At 41.0% G+C, this 21546-nt stretch overlaps 1 long non-coding RNA gene across 2 annotated transcripts in view; it reads left to right on the forward strand.

The window, feature by feature from the left end:
- Positions 1–21546, forward strand: part of LOC137166978 (uncharacterized) — a 287887-nt gene that overhangs the window by 185871 nt on the left and 80470 nt on the right. The window contains exon 3 of one of the 2 annotated variants that reach the window (XR_010923905.1): positions 5719–6984. The exons of the other annotated variant lie outside the window; for it this stretch is intronic. This is a non-coding gene — a long non-coding RNA (uncharacterized lncRNA). Of the gene's footprint in view, positions 1–5718; positions 6985–21546 lie in introns of those variants that run through there. 2 annotated transcript variants of the gene reach the window in all.

The following is a 21546-nucleotide window of genomic DNA, read 5'->3' on the forward strand; positions in this document are numbered from 1 at the left end:
AAGTTCTTTTGAAAAATTTACCCATATTCTAAGTGCCTGTTTTTTGAAAAATGAGATTTAAACTCCTACGTCAATTAGGTGTTTTTTAAACACACTTTATCTGAGCTGTGCGGGACTCTTACTTAATTTATATCTCTAGTGTTGTAGTGGCATCTCTCTCCACAGGGAGAGAGACCTTGGTTTGTAAATAATCTAGGCAAAACATAAGCTTTATCAAGTGGGAAAAAATTGCCCTTTTGGATGGGGGAACAAGGGATTATGAAATAAAAATAAATGAAAGCATCAAAACCAAACCTTTTATAACTGTGCATGTGTGTGTAAATATTATTGGGCATGTCATGCCATTGCTCTTCAGGCAGAACTCCAAATTAAAGTCAATGGGGAGTTCTGCCTAAAGTCAATGGCATATTATAGTCCATTATCTTGAATATTTTACAAAATGGCATGAACTTCTTATGCCTTTTTAATTAAGCAGTATATGTAAACAGAAAAGGTTCTAGCAGCTCTTCGCACATGGTTTTTAGGTTAAGAACAAAATGATTATGGCACAGGAGAATTAACTGTGCATAAAGTGTTGTTTTGTTTAGCTACCTTTTATGTTGTATAGATAAAGCTGGGAGAAAATGTGTTTGAAGCTAGGCTGTCATGCTAAAAAGACTTGAGAAGGTTACAGGTAAGGTTCCATTAAAGGTTTGTCTGACACTATGCATATAACTGATATCAAAAAAAGATGAAGCATCTTTTATATTTCAGCTATACCTCGTTAAGCATCCTGCCCAGGTTGATGCATTATGTATATGACATCACTGCATTTAACCTATTAAGATATTCCAAAATGTCATAATTTTCAGTTAGATACACAATTTGACTTTCCTTTTTGAGATAGGTGGGGGAGGGAGATTCAAAACACTTAATCTCACTGGTCACTTGCCCCTGAAGATTCAAAGACAGTTGACAGTCCTAACTTTTTATTTTGTGTCAGAGTTTAAAAATTTGGGAGGGGCGGGGGGTTTGGTGAGGGGGAGGGTTGTTGATTTGTATTTGTTTAAAAAAGAAGGCAATATGGAATGTGTCTCCATCCTATTTATTTTAAATTATCCATAGCTTTCTCCTCATTGTAATGCCAAACATGTTTTCCTCAGCTAAAGCAGCTAGACAAGTGTCTTATGGGAGAAATTTAGAAAATACATTTTAACAGAGAGTAACTACTGGAAGGTATAAAGGAGAGCAATAGATAACACCCAAAGGGAAAATAAGTATACAAATAAAAAAATAGACTGAAGAGAGACCAAGACTTGACCAGATAAAGAATTTATAAGATTAGGGGACATAGAAAAAAATCCGTGTAGAGATTAAGATAGGAGGGCAAGTGAGAAAACAAGAAGGAAAAAAATAGTATGTTGCATGCTACTCCGGTGCTGCTTACTTCTCCCTACCTTTAATCTCCTATTTAAAATATATCTTGAGCTTCATTTGAAAAATGCTTTGTATACTCTCTATTTATTGTTACCCTTGTTTATCTCTTCCATTTCCTTTCTCTTTGGATTGTGACAGGTTCCCTCATGGGGTACTGTCTGAAAACTGTGGAACTGCTGTGCTTAACACTATAGCCTGGGTTAACTCTCAACAATGCCTGCTAGTGACAAGCAGCAGACCCCTCTGGGCACTGCTATTACCTAGCTCAGTGGTTCTCTAGCCACTCATGAACAATAGAGAATTGGCACCAGCCAATTCTCCCAGCTTTTCAGTACTGCACCCCCGAATTATACCACCTTCCTCTGGTCAGAAGCCTGGCCAGAGTAAGTTCATTAAACAGTCCATCCCTCCCTCAAGGTGAAGAGTTCATGCATCAGCCTTCGTTAACTGAGCAGATTTCCCAATCACTTCAGCCACATACACTGTTTTAGGTAAAATTATAAAACATGCAGATTTATTGACTACAGAAAAATAGATTATAAGTAGTTGGCTTAAAGGATCAGAGGTAGTTCCCAAAGAAACAAAAATAAATTTGCAGTCTAAATTCTAATTAGATGGGATCTGAATCAGCAATATCTCACCCTACAAGCAGTTCCTTAATACACATGTTGGATCTCTCTCCCAAACTGGGACTACCCTTGCCCCATTTAATAGTCTTTGTCTTCCAGATGTTTCTTCAGGTGTTGAGTTGTGGGGGGAGTGAAGCCAAATGATGTCACTACCTCCTCTCCCCCCTTATAGCTTCTTCCAGCTTGCTGGAAAGGTCCATGCATGTGATGGGGGGTGATCCCATTAGTCAAGCAGTGTTCCTTTGCATACGTGATTCCCTCTGTGAAGTCCCCATTGTATACCACCGTCTCTGGGATAATGGATTCTCTCCTTGCTGAGTGTTAGCCATTAACACTGTTTGGACACTCCATTGTTGTAACTGAAAGGCTGTGTGTGAGAGTTTCCTTTCCCACAACATGTTTCAGTAATACATACATAGCTTCACATAAAATCCAACAGAATATTAATACTCATCAGAGCAAGACTTTTAAAATGATACCTCACAAGGCATACTTTGTACAAAACATCACAATTATATGACAGTGGTGAATATGGGGTTTCTGGGGGGATGCTTTCAGAAGCAGTGTCACACCCTTGTTCATCTCTTCCATTTCTTTTCTCTTTAGATGTCATCCTCTGTTCTTGTGGTTATCTCATATAGGCCTCAGTGCTGTAAAGATTTTTGTCTGTGCTTAACTTTATGTATTCTAAGTGATGTGAGGCAGCGAGGCTAAGGGGCAGCCAGAGAGTGACAGACGGGAGATACATAAGTTCTGGAATGATCCGGGCCTTGTTCCCTGTGAACTAAGGGGAGGTTAATTAGAAGCATCTGAGGCCAGTAAAGACACAGCCAAGGGCCTGATAAAAACCAGGCAGCTGGTGAGAGGAAGGAGAGCTGGTGAGAGTGGAGGAGTGGGGTGACTGATGAGAAATACAAGAGAAACAGTTGAAGGAGGATGCTGGGAGGGAGGCTTGGCTGCTGAACCCCAGAAGCTGAAAGGACGGGAGGGGGGGAGGAAGTAGCCCAGAGGAAAGTAGCAGCTGGAAGCACTGGTGGCAGTGCATGGCCACTACTGTTAGGGCCCCTGGGCTGGGACCCGAAGAAGTGGGCAGGCCCGAGTCCCTTTCCCTTCTCCCCTTGCCCCACAGGGCATTAACAGTCTGGCCAATGCCTGGAAATAGGGGCCACATGGGGCACCCTGACCCTCCACAAAAAAGAAAAGTGCGGGACTCACAATAGCCGGCCCAGTGATTTGTCACACTGATCATATTGCAATCGGCAGTTCTACCCCAAGGCGGGCAAGTTGAAACATATGCTTAAACCTTTTCAGCAGTAGGGCCTTAATTACAAGTGACGCAAGAAAGGACCATGTCCTTCCTATTTGTGCGAAGTACCATATTTGTGGTACTATATAATATTAAATAATAGACTGAGATATTAGGGGTAATTTAATTTATGGGCAAATAGTCTGTGCCATGATAAGAACATAAGAATGCCCATCTTAAGCCAGACAATGGTCCTACCTAGCCTACCTTCCAAAAGTGGCCAATGCCAGATGCTTCAGAGGGAATGAACAGAACAGGGCAATTATCAAATCATCCATCCCCTATTGTCCAGTCCCAGCATCTGTCTGGCTTAGCGACACCCTGAACATGGGGTTGCATCCCTGTCCATCTTGGCTAATAGCCACTAATGTATCTATGTTCCATGAATAGGGCCCTACCAAGTTCAGTCTGTTAGAAATAACCAAACAGGTTGTCCCGGGGGTGGATTGGGGAGACAGAACCCTTTATTGCCTGCTCGTTCCACCTCGACGCCGGGAGTGAGCAACGAGGGGGTTACTTTACAATTCTTTTATCCATAACAGTATGTAAATGTATGCATTTTCAGCAACTCCCCATTGACCCCTATTTGGTTACGTTGACATCTATAAAATGAATATTAACAGCTACATAATGAATATAATTATACCCGCCCCAGTTTGTTGTTTACAGGATTACCATACAGAGGTCAGGCACATCACCTTAAAACCTATACATTTTACACTGACATTCTTTGAAGTAAAGGCATTCCAGGGGAAGAAGGAAGATAATGCTTTCTTCCCACTGAAAGACCTTGCACAGAAATGGCGATAGACTCATCCCCTGCGCAGATGGCCAGGAAGGGAGGAGAAGAAAGAGATAACAGACTCTAACTAAAATTCACACCAATTAACAGAAACCAGGTTTGCCCTTGCCTTGACCCTGTTCCCTGTAATTTAGGCCTGACCACTTGTCCAGCTTTTCACTCTTTACTCTCCTACACAGTCTAGTTAATTTCACGGCCATAGGATTTGAAAAGTGGTCAGTTTCATGATTTCAGATGTTTTCATCTGAAATTTCACGGTGTTGTAACCGTGGGGTCCTGACCCAAAATAGAATTGTGAGGGGGTTGTGTAGGAGGGTGGCAGGATTGAGGAGGTGTCTGATCTCCCCTGTGCTACTGGGAGCAACCCAGCCCGGCTGGGACTAGCAGCTAAGGGGCCTCTGCTGGGGTGCTCCCAGCAGAACAGGGCAGATCAGAAGCTGCCTCTGCTGCCCACCCCAGGAGGAGGTACCAGAGGTGAGTCTGATCTCTCCCATGCTGCTGAGAACCCCCCAGCCCAGCCGGCAGTAGCTGCAAGGGGCTCTCGGCTGGGACGCTCCCAGCAGCATGCAGGAGATCAGATTTCATGGGGATGGGCCAATTTCACAGTCTGAGATACATTTTTCATGGCCATGAAATTGGTAGGGTCCTATCCATTAACTTATCTAATGCCTTTTTGAACCCAGTTATAGTTTTGGCCTTCACAGCATCACCGATCAGAGTTCTACAGGTTGACTGTGCATTGTGTGAAGAAATACTTCCTTCTGTTACTTTTAAACCTGCTACCTGTTAATTTCATCACGTGATCTCTGGTGTTATATGAAGGGGTAAATAACACTTCCTTATTCACTTTCTCCACACCATTCATGATTTTATAGACCTCTATCATATCCCCCCTTTACTGGTCTCTTTTCCAAAATGAACAGTCCTAGACTTTTTAATCTCCTCATATGGAAGCTGTTCCATACCCTTAATTTTTTTTGTTGCCCTTCTCTGTGCCTTTTTCATTTCTCATATATCATTTTTGAGATGGGGCAGCCAGAATTGCATGCAGTATTTAAAGTGTGAGTGTATCCTAGATTATATAGTGGCATTATGATATTTGTCTTATTTTCTAATCCTTTCCTTATGGTTCCTAACATTCTGTTAGCTTTTTAGACTGCCTCTGCCTATTGGGTGGATGTTTTCAGAGAACTGTCCATGATGAATCCAAGATTTCTTTCCTGAGTGATAACAGTTAATGGAGACCCCATCGTTTTGTATGTATAGTTGGGATTATGTTTTCCAATGTGTAATCACTTTGCATTTATCATTGAATTTCATCTGCCATTTTGTTGCCCACTCACCTAGTTTTGTAAAATTCGCAGTCGCTTTTGGACTTACTATCTTGAGTAATTTTGTATCATCTGCAACTTTGCCACCTCACTGTTTTACCCCTTTTTCCAGTTCACTTGTGAATATGTTGAATAGTGCCGGTCCCAGGTACATGGGGGACCCCGCTATTTACCTCTCTCCATTCTGAAGACTGACCACTCATTCCTACCCTTTGTTTTCTATCTTTTAAACAGTTACTGATCCATGAGAGGACCTTAATGAAGATGTGAATAGAAGAGAACATTTGTATAATTCTTTTTTTTTGGAAGTGTAAGGGGCCAGAAGAAGTGCATTTTCTAATCTGTGTCATGTCCAAAGGAAAATTCTGGCCCCATTGTGTTTATGTAGCTCCTCTGTTGAGCAGGCAACTTGATTGGACGTTAATGGTACATGCACCTGAAAGCAAATTTTAGCCCTTTGACCCACTTGCTGAAAATTAAACTGGAAGCTCAGCAGTCAGCCTTTCCATTATAACTTGAGCAAATCTCTGGGTCCTTGTTCTGTTTTTGGAAATTGGGTTTTTCTAAGTAAAATTTTATATTTACTTGGACACAAAGTGAAGAGCAGGCACTGTAGGAGACGGGAGAAAAGGGGTGGGACTGTTACCAAATAAGCCTAGGAAATGAATTTGCTTCAGTAAGTAAAAAAAATCTGGAATAACCACACTTATTTTATTTGGTTTGGAAATAAATGTGGTTTTGTCCGCAATGGCTGGGATTGTCAAAGGATGCCCATGGGGAACTTGGTTCCTGATTCCCTCAAGCAAATGTGGTGTAAAATCCATGTGAAAGAATCCATTTGTGGTTGAAAGAAGACAGGTAGAGCCCAATCCTTTATTTCTGGCTCCCCATCCCATGCTTCAACTACTCCATCACACAGCCTCCCTGGTCGTTAAACTTAATATACTGTTCAAAGTGTGTTAGATACATAGCAGTCAAATATAAATCTGAATCCTGTCCTTCCACACCCCCTCCACAAAATAAAAAAAACAATCACCCTCCCTCCCCCCCAACCCACATTACAGGGTGGCAGTGGCAACCTTGGATTGGGTAAATCTCCTCAAAAGTGTAAGAGGGCTAGGCACATTAAGAAAGGCAGCTGGGTTAGGGGCTTCTCAGACCGTGAACCTTTGGTCTTGAACGGAGTATTCTGAGCTGTTGTGTGATTGGTTATGTTGGAATTTTAAAGATTTTTAACTTTTTCTCTCTAAAGCATTGTAATTGCCTTGGGAATCAAATAGCCATTAATGCCAAGGATCCAAATTAAGATTGATTAACAATTCTATGAATTTTGCCCAACAGCCATAAGCATTGGTTGCCTTAGCAACTTGCTAGATGAAATCAGAGGTTAAGATCCAGAGGGTCCATTAAAAATTCTTGTGAAAATTCAAATTGTTTATTGTTGAGTGAAATGCTCTGTTATGTAGTATATACTCAGAAATCTTTCACTAAAAATTCTTATCCCAGCCTCATTATTCTTCAGTCTGACTTTTTTCTGTCCGATTATTCTGTACAGACAAAATAATGAACACAGCTGTAATATTCAGCAAACATTTTACTTTTGCAATTTACTTCTGAAGTTAATGCATTTAATACAAGAAGCCCTTATGTTGTCATTATGTAGCAAGGTGAAAATCGTACTCAATATTACATTGCTGAGAAGAAGTTTCTGATTTTTTTAAGAGGAAAGGATATATAGCACCCTGCTATCTCATACTGGGACCAATTGAGACATATTTCTTGAGGAAGCTTCAGGGGACTGGTAATGGGCTATGCAGCTATTTGAGAGCTCTGACTCTGCAATCTGGTCCTTGCTATTGGATTACTGCACCTTGGGGAGCCCTTTGGATTCAGTCCACCCACATGATTCCCATTGCGGAATACAGCCCAGGCCCCCACTGCCTCTATTGCAGCTCCCTTTTGGATCTTCTCCAGTTGTTCCTGCCCAAATCCCAGGGCCTTTCCTCCCCCTCTTCCTACAACCTTGATCACTCCTTAAATATCAACTCCTATTACCTTTGGGCGACTGCACCTTTTCCACATTGCTACTGATGCCAGTCTTGTTTTACCATACCTCAGCTTCTTGCACAAACTTCTCTGCCTTCTTACAAAAAGACCTCCAAGGAGTCTGAACATGCTTTATTGCTGTGGATGCTGCCCTCTCCTAAACTTCACCTTTTCTCTCCTCAGCAAAAAGCAGAGCCAGATTAGCTGTTTTTGCTTTCTGCCAATTGGGACTGGGAGACCTCTTCTTCATTCCTTTCCTGCAAGGCAAAATGCACTTGAGTCTTGCCAAGGAAGGAACTAGACTGACCGGTTGAATCCTAAACAGGTGGTTTGTGTCTGAAGTAAATGCAGAACCTATTTTAAACAAAATTTTGGCATTCTCTCCTTCAACTTGTCTTTAATGGGTTAGCAACTGCTTATTCTTCAGTGACCTTCTCACAGGCAAAGATGAAAGAGTGAGAATAACTGGAAGGGAGATGCTGTTTTTCAAAGGCAGAAGGGGACAATTAAACAGATTAGCGTAATAGAGAGATCCCTGGAATGTGTCAAACATTGAAGGAGAAAAAAGGTTTAAAGAAGGTAGAGAGAGAAAGAAACAATCAGCTTTTAGACTGGTGAACGTAAATACATGTAAGTTCCTTTATTATACTGCACTGCCCTGGCATATGTCCTGTATTTTGGTAAATCTGGAGGAAAGGTATGGGGTGGCTATCCTGACCACATATGTTAATTTGGCTGGCTACTGTGGCTCTCAACGGTTTAAAAGAAACCATCCCTCTCAGTCCCCCACAAAAACACCCAGAAAATAATCTAAAATTCACTGCAGTGTGCATGTGACCCTCCCTCAAGTGGGAGACTTGAAGCTCCACCTGATTCTGAAAACTGCCCCTTGAAACCTTCTAAATTATGTTGGCAGCTATACCAAAATCTCCAGCACAAAGCAGCTGGACTCCATTTCTCTTTCAGTGAGGTAGGCTGGTGCCAACCAAAGTTTATCTCCCTCTGCCCTCACTTTAATCCCAGTCTCATATTTATTAAAAAAGAATCTTCTTACTGTCCTCCCCAAATTGCTAAATCTATCCCTGCATTTAGGGCTATGATCCTGAAAAACAGGGTAACCCTCTTTCTTAACCCTGTGGGAAACATAATGCACAACAAGGAAAGGAGAAAAGGTTGAGACTGGGAGTTTGTTTTGAGAATCCATTGGGCACCCCAGAGATTATTTTAAAATGCTTGTCTGATCTGACTGACTTGCAGCTAGGGGACATTCGTCTAGCACTTCTTGGACTGATCACACACACGTAGGCCTTGACCTGGCAAAAATGTATGTACTGGCTTAACTTTATGCACTGTGAGTAGTCCTATACGTTTTTGTCTGGTTGGTGCTTATAAGTAAGCTTCAGGAGCGAGAAGAACTTCAGTCAGAACAAGATGCTGAATCAAGACTGGAGTAAATAAAAACACCTGGAAATAAGTGCCCCTAAACACCTGGGTGACCCCCTAAACATGTGGAAACACACCCTAAACACCCTTAAATCTGGGAACCTGGTTCTGGAAAAGTTGGCGGAAATTGGCCAGTGTACTGTCACAGGTCTAGCGGCATCTCTTCACCCTTTCAGGTCTCTCTGGGTATGTCTACATTGCTCTTAAAAACCCGCTGCTGACTCGGGCTCAGGCTAAGGGGCCATTTAATTGTGGTGTAGATATTTGGGCTCGCGCTGTGATCCGGGCTCTAGGACCCTGCAAGGTGGGAGGTTCCCAGAGCTCAGGGTGCAGCTCAAGGCTGAACATCTACACTGCAATAGCCTGAGCCCTATGAACCCAAGTCAACTGGCATAGGCCAGATGTGGGCGTCTAATTGCAGCATAGACATACCCTCTGAGTGCAGCCACCTCAAGTCTTGGGCCTCTTGCCTTTACCTGTCTCAGGTGGAATATTGCAATTCTTCCACACTCAGACCAGGACTCGAGTATGCTGCCTGGTCTATACTAATTGCTGATCATCCTGTGATGTCTGATTAGGTTTCTTCCCTTTGTGAATCATTGATATTGACTAACAGCCTTGTGGGGCTGTATTTTTATTTAATAGTTGGAAGAACACATTGTGGGAGGGAGAGATTTTAAAAGAACAAACAGCCCACACAAATAGTTAGCTTCACCACTTAGGCTTCACTACAAACAAAGCTAAAATGGCTCTCCTCTTTGTTTACTGGAAATGAGTAGAACCAGTGTGTGTGTGCTTCTAGGAGGCCCAGATCCTCTTGAGTGTTGGTGTGACTCAATCTGACCCATCCTGTTCAAAGTGGCTTTGGTGCTCCCTAATGAGAATTAAAGCCATTAATACTCTCGGAGGCCTCTTAATATCTTTTAAGTGTAAGCAGCTTGGCAACTACTAGAAAGGACCTCCCTCTTTTCGTAGGTGGGTAGGCTCAACTACCTAGTCAGATCTGTAGAGTGAAATATCCACTCCCATATATGGTACAGAAACACCACACTAGTAACTGTTCCAGATACAGTAGTAATAATTAAAAAACACCCCCATGTTTGTCACATACTCAAGCAAAGTTAAGGTTTTGTCACCTGTAGTACTTCAGTACAGATGGATACAGTGGAATCGATACTGCAGTCTTTGCAATGTATGATTGCAACAGAATTCATGCTGCTAGAATATGTGACCTTGGAATTGCTTGAGGTGGAAGATATTAAATTAATAACCAAAACATAAAAATCTTATCCTTTGTTATCCACCCCAGGTGAAAAAAGTCAACATTTCTCCTGAGTGGCTACTTAGCTGAAGGACTTAATCCAAGTTTCTATGCATGTTTTTGAATGTCTCAGAGTCGATGCTCTCAAACAAATCCTCTGTGGAATATGACTAAGGCAGCTCTTTCAGTGTCTTTTAGCTTTTCAGTACCAGACTTGCCATGGAATTTTGATACATGTTGAAAGAACTCTTATTTTTGTTTTGCTTCACATTTGTGTATTCTGTTTCTTGTGGTTCTTATTTCTGACTTAGAGATTTTTTTTCTTCATTTTTTTGAGAACACCTACTTTATTGTCTGAATTGCAGCCTTTAAAAATTGTGTTTTCTGGTGCTGGATGTGGGATAACTGTTCTGTTAATATGAGCCGCAGTATGCATCACTCAGTATGGGCCAAAACATGGTGGAAGCAAGAGTCTTGCTTTAGAACTATGTTAGGTGCTGCAGAATTGCAGGAGCAGAACTCGCACTGATTCTACGTGCTGTCTGTGTTTTTTCCCTCGTTCACATAATACAGAGAGAAAGAACAGAGAGAGAACCAGCTATGAGGAGGAAATGAGATTCCTTTCTAGGTTTCCTTCTCTGAGAAGAAAAAATAATTTAAAAAAAGAGAAATTTGAATGAGAACTTAAAAAAAAAAAAAAAAAAAAAAAAAAAAAAAAACCTCCTAGGTAATAAAAATAGGTGTGCATATTTCTTTGACTTTTCTCAAAAATAGGTTAGATATAAGGTACTGTATTTAATTCTACCTTTTCTGTTTAATGTAATGATGCTTCACTCTTATATAGATGCTTCACTGTTTTCAGCCACATATCTCAAAGTAATTTACATAGTATTGTCTCAATTTTACAATTTGGGAAACTGGGGCACAGGGAAGGCTGAGGATTGCCCAAGGACAGTCACTCAACAAACTAAGTTAGAAATAGGAAGCTAATCCATGTTACCAGAGTCCCAGGTTAGTGCACCTGTCTTCTAGGCAACACTGCTACTATTAGTACCTTTGTGTTCTACAAAGTAGCTTTCTTTTCATCTCCAACTAAGCACTTGAGTAACAATTATAAATAACAGATCTGGGATGCTAGAGAAGGTAAACAGCACATAAAAACACGATTGATAAGTTTTCCTGCAGCACTTATCTTTAATAGAATTCAGTGCCAGCTGCTAGGTACGGTTGGCACAGCTTTGTTCAGCTTACTGCAGCCATTTTAGGAGTTGTAAACGAGAGAAAAGGTGATGTATTTAAAAAAAAAAATCACAAAAAAATGCATTTTTCTGGTGTAAAATTGAATGTGGCTCTCCAAATAAAGCAGTGGGTCAAAAGATTGCTCTTATACCCGTACTTCCAGAAATGAAGAATCATAGAAGATTAGGGTTGGAAGGGACCTCAGGAGGTCATCTAGTTCAACTCCCTGCTCAGAGCAGGACCAACCCCAACTGAATCATCCCAGCCAGGGCTTTGTCAAGCCGGGCCTTATAAACCTCTCAGGATGGAGATTCCACCACCTCCCTAGGTAACCCATTCCAGTGCTTCACCACCCTCATAGTGAAAAAGCTTTTCCTAATATCCAACCTAGGCCTCCCAGACTGCAACTTGAGACCATTGCTCCTAGTTCTGTCATCTACTGCCAATGAGAACAGCCTAGCTCCCTCCTCCCTGGAACCTTCTTTCAGGAAGTTAAAGGCTGCTATCAAATCCTTCCTCTTTCTTCTCTTCTGAAGATTAAATGAGCCTAGTTCCTGCAGCCTCTCCTCATAAATCATGTGCTCCAGCCCCCTAATCATTTTTGTTGCCCTCCGCTGTACTCTTTCCAATTTATCCACATCCTTTCTGTAGTGGGGGGCCCAAAATTGGACTCAGTACTGCAAATGAGGCCTCATCAGTGCTGAATAGAGGTGAATAATCACTTCCCGTGATCTGCTGGCAATACTCCTATTAATGCAGCCCAAAATGCTGTTAGCCTTCTTGTCAATAAGGACACACTGTTGACTCATATCCATCTTCTTGTCCACTGTAACCTCCAGCGCCTTTTCTGCAGAACTGCTGCCTAGCCATTGGGTCCCCAGTCTGTAGCAGTGCATGGGATTCTTCCGTTCTAAGTACAGGACTCTGTACTTTGTCCTTGTTGAACCTCATCAGCTTTCTTTTGGCCCAATCTTCTAATTTGTCTAGGTCACTCTGTATCCTGTCCCTGCCCTCCAGTGTATCTACCACTCCCCCTAGCTTAGTGTCATCTGCAAACTTGCTGAGGTGCAATCCACCCATCCTCCAGATTATTAATGAAGATGTTGAACAGAACCGGCCACAGCACCGACCCCTGGGGCACTCCGCTTGTTACCGGCTGCCAGTTAGACATTGAGTCGTTGATCACTACCTATTGAGCCCAATGATCTAGCCAGCTTTCTATTCATCTTATAGTCCATTCATCCAACCCATAATTCTTTAATTTGCTGATAAGAATATTGTGGGAGACCATATCAAAAGCTTAGCTAAATTCAAGATATATCTTGTCCACAGCTTTCCCTACATCCATAGAGCCAGTCATCTCATTATAGAAGGCAATCAGGTTGGTCAGGCATGACTTGCCCTTGGTGAATCCATGCTGACTGTTCCTGATCACCTTTCTCTCTTCCAAGTGCCTTAAAATGGATTCCTTGAGGACCTGCTCCATGATTTTTCTGGGGATTGAGGTGAGGCTGACCAGTCTGTAGTTCCCTGGATCCTCCTCCTTCCATTTTTTTGAAGATGGGCACTATATTTGCCTTTTTCCAATCATTCAGGACCCCACCCCCACTGGGAGTGCACTGGTTCCTAATACAAATGAGTAGGAATCTTTAAAATTGGCTACCTCCGGACACTCATGAAGATATATATTGAAATTGTCTTGTGACCTGATGAACTGCCTTACTCTGCAGAGAGTAAGCTGTGTGCTGGTCACCCAAATCACTAGTTGGGTGGGCCCGGGTTCCCCTACCAGCCACAGTGGAACAAATCCCAAGAAGGGAATAGGGATTATTTGAGAGCCCTAACAAAGGGCTGAATTTAAAGGGCCTAAAGGTGGAGCTGGAGACCCTAGCGAGCACAAAGGAACTTTTCATTTTGTAGACTCTTTACTACCCCAGAAGGGGTTCATTTGAAATTTGTGATTTGGCCAGAGGTCCAAGCCATGGAAGCTCCACAAAGGTTGGCCAACAGACTGCAGGGGGTGCCAGGGCAGAAAAGGACTGCAGTACCATATCTAGCCACTAGAACTCACTCAAGGTGAGTTGCCCCCATTACAGCACCATATTGCTAACCTATCAACATAGCACCTCATCCAAAACCCATTAAATTACATGGAGATACAGAGCCTTTGTAGTCTGTGGTAGTATCAAGCCCTTAATGAAGAGATGAACAGGTGGGGAAACCTTGAGAGGGATTAGATTTGAAGAGCGGCAAGAAGGGGAAAAATGCTTTCAAAGTGTGCTGTGGACTTTAATGGATCACCTTCCAAGTACCTATCATTAGTACAGTAATGGTTGGCATGCAGTGTGATCTGAAGATAGATCTGCAGTACACTATGTGACATAGTTTTTTGGTTTTGTGATTGCCAGTGAGCCAACCAATAGCCAGATTTTGCTTTCTGCAGCAAGGGGGGTAAGTTTGAAAATAATTTTGTTTTTGCCCAGACTAATCTAAAATTTAGATCACTAGCACTTCTCCCGCCCTGTTAAGCCTCTTTAGGCCTTAATTTTTGAGAGATAAATTAAAGGACCACAAACTGTTTTTATGAGCACATGCTATCTGGGCACAGCGTTCATGTTTGGAAGTATGCTTTCAATTCTTCCCTTGAAACTTGGATCAAGCTATGATATTAATACGTTTTCCCCTGTCAAACCATTTACTGATTTTTGGAGTTAGTATACAGTTTCAAACTGAGCCTGTTTCTAGTATTAATGCATAGTGGGCTTTCCCCCCCCTTTCAGATCTAGCGTATGTTTTATTTCAATGCAGAGGTGTAAATATATATGTGGCAGCATTTGGCTTAACTGCTTCAGTACCTTTATAGACACTTTTCTTCCAGGAAAATGACAAAATATGCCATACTTATTTGCATTTCCTTAAAGTATTTAAGTTTTGTGGTATTGGGAACTGTGACCTTCTGGGTTGAGCTTCTCGGACAGAGTTTGTGCAGGATACTGAAACTCTTCTTATTCACAGCTACTTGGAACTGGTCACAGAATAAAGAGATGTCTTGAAGCATTTAACACTGAGCAATCACTGAATGCTGCAAGGAACCAGAAGTAAAAAAAAAAATTAAGAAAATACCCTGAGTGGAACAATGGAGCAGTTAAAAGCTCCACCAAAGCCGCTAGGCTGAACCTAAACAAACAGAAATGTAAATTGCATGTAATGGGAACAACATACCTGGGAGAAGAGTTTACACAGTAGTGGGTACCGGTAGATCACAATAAGATCACCAGCATGCCTGCCCCAACAGATCACAAATGGGTACAAAGATTCCTTAGAATAGTGAACTACAAAGAATTAGAATTGTGCTTAATCTAGAAGTCTGGGCGTGCTACTGTGCAAAGTTATCCAATGAATGTGGGATGCAAATCTAATAAAGAATTTTGGAAACAGAAGGATTTCATGTCCCCAGTCTTGTAGAACTATGTCCACCCACCCCATACTTTCTCTCCTTATTTATTGGGTTAGTGTAACAATAACATGTTGATAAAATAACTTGTTAAGCAAACAACTTCAAAGTTTAAGCAAGAGGTTTCCCCAAATCATTAATTAGACAGATGTCCACATGTCTTGAGGGCCCTCCCTGACAAAACACATCCCAAAAGTCAGAAATAGATAAGTGTCCTGTTTTCCCAAAACACATACCTCATCAATTTCAACAGAGATCTTATTAGGAAGGACACAGGGTCGGCTCCCGCCTTGACCTCCCCCCCCTTCACTTCTTGCTTAGATATGCTCAGGCCATTGCAGAGGCCTGATAAGACCTACTGATTTAGTTGGTTTTAGCAATAAGCATGATATTTGATATTCCAATTATCAGTAGAGGTCCAGATGTTTTGCTGGTCCACCAAAATCTCACCATACAACCTTGCCAGAAGAAACAACATCTAAAGGTATATCTGACTTATTGAGGTCTGACGAGCCCAGGTTAGTGGGCGTGAGTGAGCACTTTACAGAGAAGTATAGTTTTATCCATTTAACCTCAATGCAATGTGTTGATGGAAAACAAAGTGAAAATAATTAAGTGCCTATTGAAAAAGGTTGCCGAGTCAGACTCAGTTCCACGTTTAGTAATGTTAAATTACCAATGAAGCATGGGTTATCACCTGATGATAGCTTACTCAATATAAAATTGAGAACAAGAATGCCTTCACTACTGGAAATTAATGTCAGTCACTGGGGACTTGCAGATGTATAAAGAGAGACACAAGGGAAAACAAAAATGTCACTGATTTGGGGTCATGAGATCTGCTGCTGCTTCATGAAAATTGTTGCTGTGCAAGTCTGATGGGAAACAATGTCCAGAAAAGGCAGTGGTGTGTCAAGAGGTTGTGGTCACCGTCATATGAGGTTGTCACCTTAGACAGATGGGCACTATGAAGAACTAGGTGATGCCTTCTCCATAGCCCAGAGTGAAGGGCATTCTGTCTGCCATTTTGCCAAAGAAGGATTCAGATCAGGAGCTGACACAACCTTTGGTAAGTTGTTCCAATGGCTAGTTACTCTGACTGTAAAAAAATGTAGGCTTTATTTCCAATATGAGTTTGTCCAGCTTCAACTTCTAGCCATTGGCTTGTGTTGTACTTTTCTCTGCTGGACTGAAAAGCCCATTATCAAATATCTACTGACGCCAATCAAGTCATCCCATAACCGTCACTTGGTTAAGCTAGAGAGATTGAGTTCCTTGAGACCTATCACTATAAGGCATGTTTTCTAATCCTTTAATCATTCTTGTGGCTCTTCTCTGAGCCCTCTCCAGTTTATCAGTATATGTCGTGAATTGTGGACACAAAAACTCGGCATGGTACTCAAGCAGTAGTTGTACCAGAGCCATATAGATAAAATAACTTCTCTACTCCTATTTCTGCATCCAAGGATTGCATTAGCTCTTTTGGCCACAGTGTTGCACTAGGAGCTCATGTTCAGCTGATTATCCACCATGACCCCCAAATCACTTTCAGAATCACTGCTTCTCGGGACAGAGTCCCCCATCCCATAAATGTGGCTTACCCACTTTGTTCTTACATATACCCATTTACATTTAGCCATATTAAAATGCATGTTGTTCTCCTTGCACCCAGTTTACTAGGTGATCCAGATTGCTCTGTACTAGTGACCTGTCCTCTTCATTATTTACCACTCCCACAATTTTGGGATCTTCTGTAAACTTTAACAGTGGCAGTTTTATGATTTCTTTCAGATCATTAATAAAAATGTGAAATAACATAGAGCGAAGAAACGCTGCAGAACACCACTGGAAATACACATCTGTGATGATTCCCTGTTTATGGTCACATTTGGAGACTTATCAGTATTCCAGCTTTTAATGAATTAAATGTGTGTCACGTTAATTTTATATTTTTCTACATTTTTTAATCAAAATGTCATGTGGTACCAAGTGAAATGCCTCACAGAAATCTAAGTATATTACATCAACACTGTTACCTTTATCAATCAAATTTATAATCTCATTTTAAAAAAAAATCAAGTTAGGTTGACAGGGTCTATTTTCCATAAATCCCTGTTGAATGGCATTAATTGCATTAACCTCCTTTAATTCTTTATTAGAGTCCCATATCAGCCACTCTATCGTCTTGCCTAGAATCAATATCAGGCTGACAGGCTTATAACTACCTGGTTTCATCCTGTTTATTCTTTTTAAATATTGGCACAACATTAGCTTTCTTCCTGGAATTTGCCTAGTGTTCCAAAATTTATCGAAAATCAACATTCATGGTAAATCCTTTGGATACAAGTTATCGGCTGATTTTAAAAATGTGTAATTGTAGTCCTGCTGTTTAAACTCCTCCAAAGATACCAGTGGAATGGAAAGAGGTGTTATACGCTGTGACTACATCATGTGGTTTTTCCCCAAATAAAGAACAGAAATATTTATTGAACACTTCTGCCTTTTCTGCATTATTATTGACAATTCTATCATTTCCATCTAGTAATGGACCAACACCTAATTGAACGTTGTTAGCAAGTTTAGTTATTTGGTGGGATACAAGTATTGTTAATTGTGTTATATTGTTTGTTTTTTTTAAGTGTTATGTTTTGGCTTGGAAGGGAAAATGTGGGATTAGGGGGTGTGTCTTTAAGAGTTGAACTTCCCAGACAGAATCCAGGCAGGGCACTGTGAAGCTCTTGGTAGGCATAGCCAGTTGGAACCAGGCACAGAATAAAGAGATTTCTTGCTAGTACCTTAAGCATTGAGTGATAACTGAATAGCACAAGTTCCGCTGGTGTCCTGACCTTCCCGTGTATAGCTTACTGTGGTGCAGTCTAACATAGCGGAAAAATATAGCTTTAAAGGAATGATGCTGCAGTGACTCTGCATGAAGATCACTTATTTGAGTTCTATGATTGCAGCACTCTAGTGTGCCATACTAACATTGGAAATGTTAAGTGGTACCCTCGGCATTCGTGTTTTCTATGATTTTTTGCTTGCGATATACAAGAGAAAGCACTATAGGCATTATTCAGCTTAGTGGGGAAAAATCTTATGAAATTTTAAAATGATACATTTGGAGCCTGGGAATGCATTCATCTGTACAAGGGTTATCTGTCCCTGACAGGAAATGGATGATAACGTTCCATCTTTTTAAATCACTCAGAATTGTATGAAGCAGAGGAAAGATGGTGAATGTTTAAGTCTGAGTTTTTCTGAAACATCAATTCATGAACATTGTGAACAGAGACTAACTTTAAATGGGTCAAAACTGATATTGTAGAGCAGTATCTCTGAGTATGTGATGAATGTTATTGCCAGCGATTGAAGCTAACAAATCAAAAACAGTATCTAAAACAAATACACAAGGACATGACTTGCTTCACCAACAGGGAAGGGGCGTGTTTTCTAGGCAAGGCCAGGAACAGGAAGAGCTTCCTTTCTGGGACTTATTGGGAAGCACAACAGAATGCCACATGATGTTTTTGGAACTTAAGGCAAATATAGGTAAATACTTTACTTTACAAAATTTTAAAAATGATGAATACTAAAATGTATCTGTTGTCCAATGGACTAGATGAATCCCTGCTTTTTCCCCACTTGGCTCAGTGTCTGTGGCAATGGACTAGGAAAACAAACATTTCTGTCTCTATTTTGGAAAAGTACAAAGCTAACTGAATGAATTTCAGGTCACTGATACTGAAGCAAAAGTCTCTCTCTATTATTAAACCAAATGTTCCTCTGAACTCTTGTAATCCTTATGGAAAAGTCCTATAGCCACTAATAGGGATGAAATCAATATGATTATATAGAGTGTAAGAGTTATGATGTTTCAATAGGACTACTCTATTGAATTCTAATAATGGGATGTAATTCCCTATTTATTTCTATAGGATTGTGAAAAAAACCACAGGTTTGCATTTTTCTTTTGCATTATACAGGACTTTTTTCCATAAGGGTTCACTGTAAATGGTCACTTAGATGCCTTAATAGGTATTTACTGCATTAAAATATTTGTTTTAAAATATAGGTTATAATGGATGAAGCTGAATATTCTGAATAGAAACCAGCTTGGTCTAAGATTTAATAATGTAAGGTGTATTGTTGAATTTAACAACTTTGCAAACTCTTCTGAAAGGCTCTTGTACCTGTAATAATAGACCTCCACTTGGTTTGTGTATTACTGTGATATTGGCATCCTTTGGAGGCTATACAGAGACCCACTACCACCTTTATTTCTCTGGAATTCATTTTATTTTAGCTTATCTTTTGAGTTCAAAAGAAAAGAATAACAGCAAAATCTTTCTGGTCTTGGAACCTTTCCCACTTGCACGCTTTCAGAAATATCTGTGATCTGGTTGCATTATCAAGAATTCTGATTCGATATTTAGGGTACTGTCATGCTGTCTGGAGTGGCTTATGACTGTGAATAACTATCTCAGGGCAGACTGTCAGAAGACAAAGGCAGACACCCCAAACTGGTGGTATGTTCTATAATTAGAGTTCACCAAGCCAGTAACAAATGTGAACCTCTGGATCACTATACCAGTCTAACATGGAGTCAGACAGTCCCTTTAGCCTCTCCAGTCTATCTTGTCACGCAGACAACTGAAGTTTGTGATAAGATTATTTAAACCAAAAATCACACCGCATCAGGTTTCTCTCAGTCCCAATAGACCACTCACTTACCCCAGATTAATTGATACTCCATATCTTGCATCAAAGAAGTTACAACATGCCTTGAGTAAAGGGCGAAGCATAGCGGCACTTCCTCAGACGTAGACAAGGGATTGAATTGTGACTGAGTCAAGATTCAGTCCCTGCTTCTCCTTTACTCCAGGGGAAAAGTGAGATGTGCCAGGCCTAATTTACAATGCTGACAGGCAGCCAATTCTATAGTAAACTAACTATAGGTTTATTAGCTAAGAAAAAAGAATGAGTTATTGAGAGATTAAAGCAGGTAAAATATAATAACAGGTTCACAGTTTGTAACTCCAAATGGTGGCAGTGATGTAATATTCTGTCAGTCTCCCAAAGTCTTTTCAGGGTATTTCTGGAGCATCGGTGCTGGAACTAGAGGTGCTGGGTGTACTGCCATACTCTCTCGCTTGAATTAGCTTCCATTATATACAAGGTTTACAGTTTGGTTCAATGGCTCTCAGCACCCCAATGGTAGACATAAATCTGTAGTGTAGACCAAGCCTAAGATCAAGATACAACAGTCTGGGGAACTAACAACTGTTCAGGCCCATGGTGAGAGAGGGGGAGACACAGTAACACAAGCCTTGTTTTTGCATAGTCCACCTGTGTGCATGATATATATAGGTATAAGGATATTGTGGTTTTGTTTAATTTCTAAGTATTCACCACTCTCTCGGTGTCTGCAGGCTGTAGATCTCTGCCATAGAACTTTTGGATTGTGTTTTGGGCTGCTGTGGTAGTTGCATTTTGAGTAAGTGTGCTAGAGAACCAGCATCTGTGGCCTTCAGAAACATGTGCATCTTGGAAAGCTTCAAACTTTGGAGCTCATTATGAAGTGACTCAAGTGATTTTTCCAAGTTGGCACCTGATAAATTTCACACTTTATCCAGTAATATTGTGCAAAAAGTTGTGACCATCTGTTTTGTACAGTAACTTCAGTAACAACGTGAGTCACAACTGCATGTCTGACCCACTCCAATCCTCGGTGCTTTCTTTACCACTCACATTTCCCTGGTTACTTTGCTAGCATATGTAAAATTGGCTTGGAACTAGGCTGCTGCTCTAGGCCAGCTCAGCTGCTTTATGCTTCTCTTTCCTTCATACTTTTATGTATGAGTATTCATTTCTGAAGAATGCCAGATACTATTATTTGCAAACTTGTCACAAGATCCACATGTGAGACTGTTTGTGTATGTATAAGCATAAATCAATATGCTGTCTAATCAATATGCTGATGGAATATTTGCAATGCTTCATTGAAAAGGACAATGAGAAGCCAGTAAAATGGATGGTATAGAGTTAGTCTGCAACAATTTAAATACCTTGGTTTAGTTGTCGTCTTTCATAGGGCTTGTGTAGAGCAGCAACTGCATTTTCACCTGAAGTGAATCGAGCCAGATGGCTACATCAGGAGTGACAGAATTTATTGCAGTGATGCCTTCTCCATATTTATAAATTGGGCAGTAGGTAGTGCTATGTTTGATGGTCTGTTGTGGGACACCACACTGGCATGCCGCGGAGTCCTTGATTTTCCATTTGTGCATTAAATGTTTACATCTACCACGATTGGTTTAGATTCGGTTCAGAGTTGACCAAGATATCCATGGGAGGTCAAACCCCGGAACTTTTTGCATGGGGTCTAGCACAAGATGCTTATTTTTTAAGTCTTGTTTAGCCCAATCTATTTTCCAACCTTCTTCTGATCATAGCCTGAGTGCATGAGGCTAAGCGAATACTCCCAGAAAGGCTTGCAGGACTTAAGATGTTGGGGGGAGGGGAAAATTGTCAAGGGCTTGGTGGATAGGAAGACATCTGTTTTCCTGGATTTGCTGGGCTTCTTGGTTCAGCCTTGGTTGAGCCATGATGGGAATGTAGA

The sequence above is a fragment of the Emydura macquarii genome, unplaced genomic scaffold (assembly GCF_026122565.2).
Source record: "Emydura macquarii macquarii isolate MOO-44397 ecotype Brisbane River unplaced genomic scaffold, CSIRO-AGI_Emac_v2 contig_318, whole genome shotgun sequence".
Classification (NCBI taxonomy): Eukaryota; Metazoa; Chordata; order Testudines; family Chelidae; genus Emydura; species Emydura macquarii.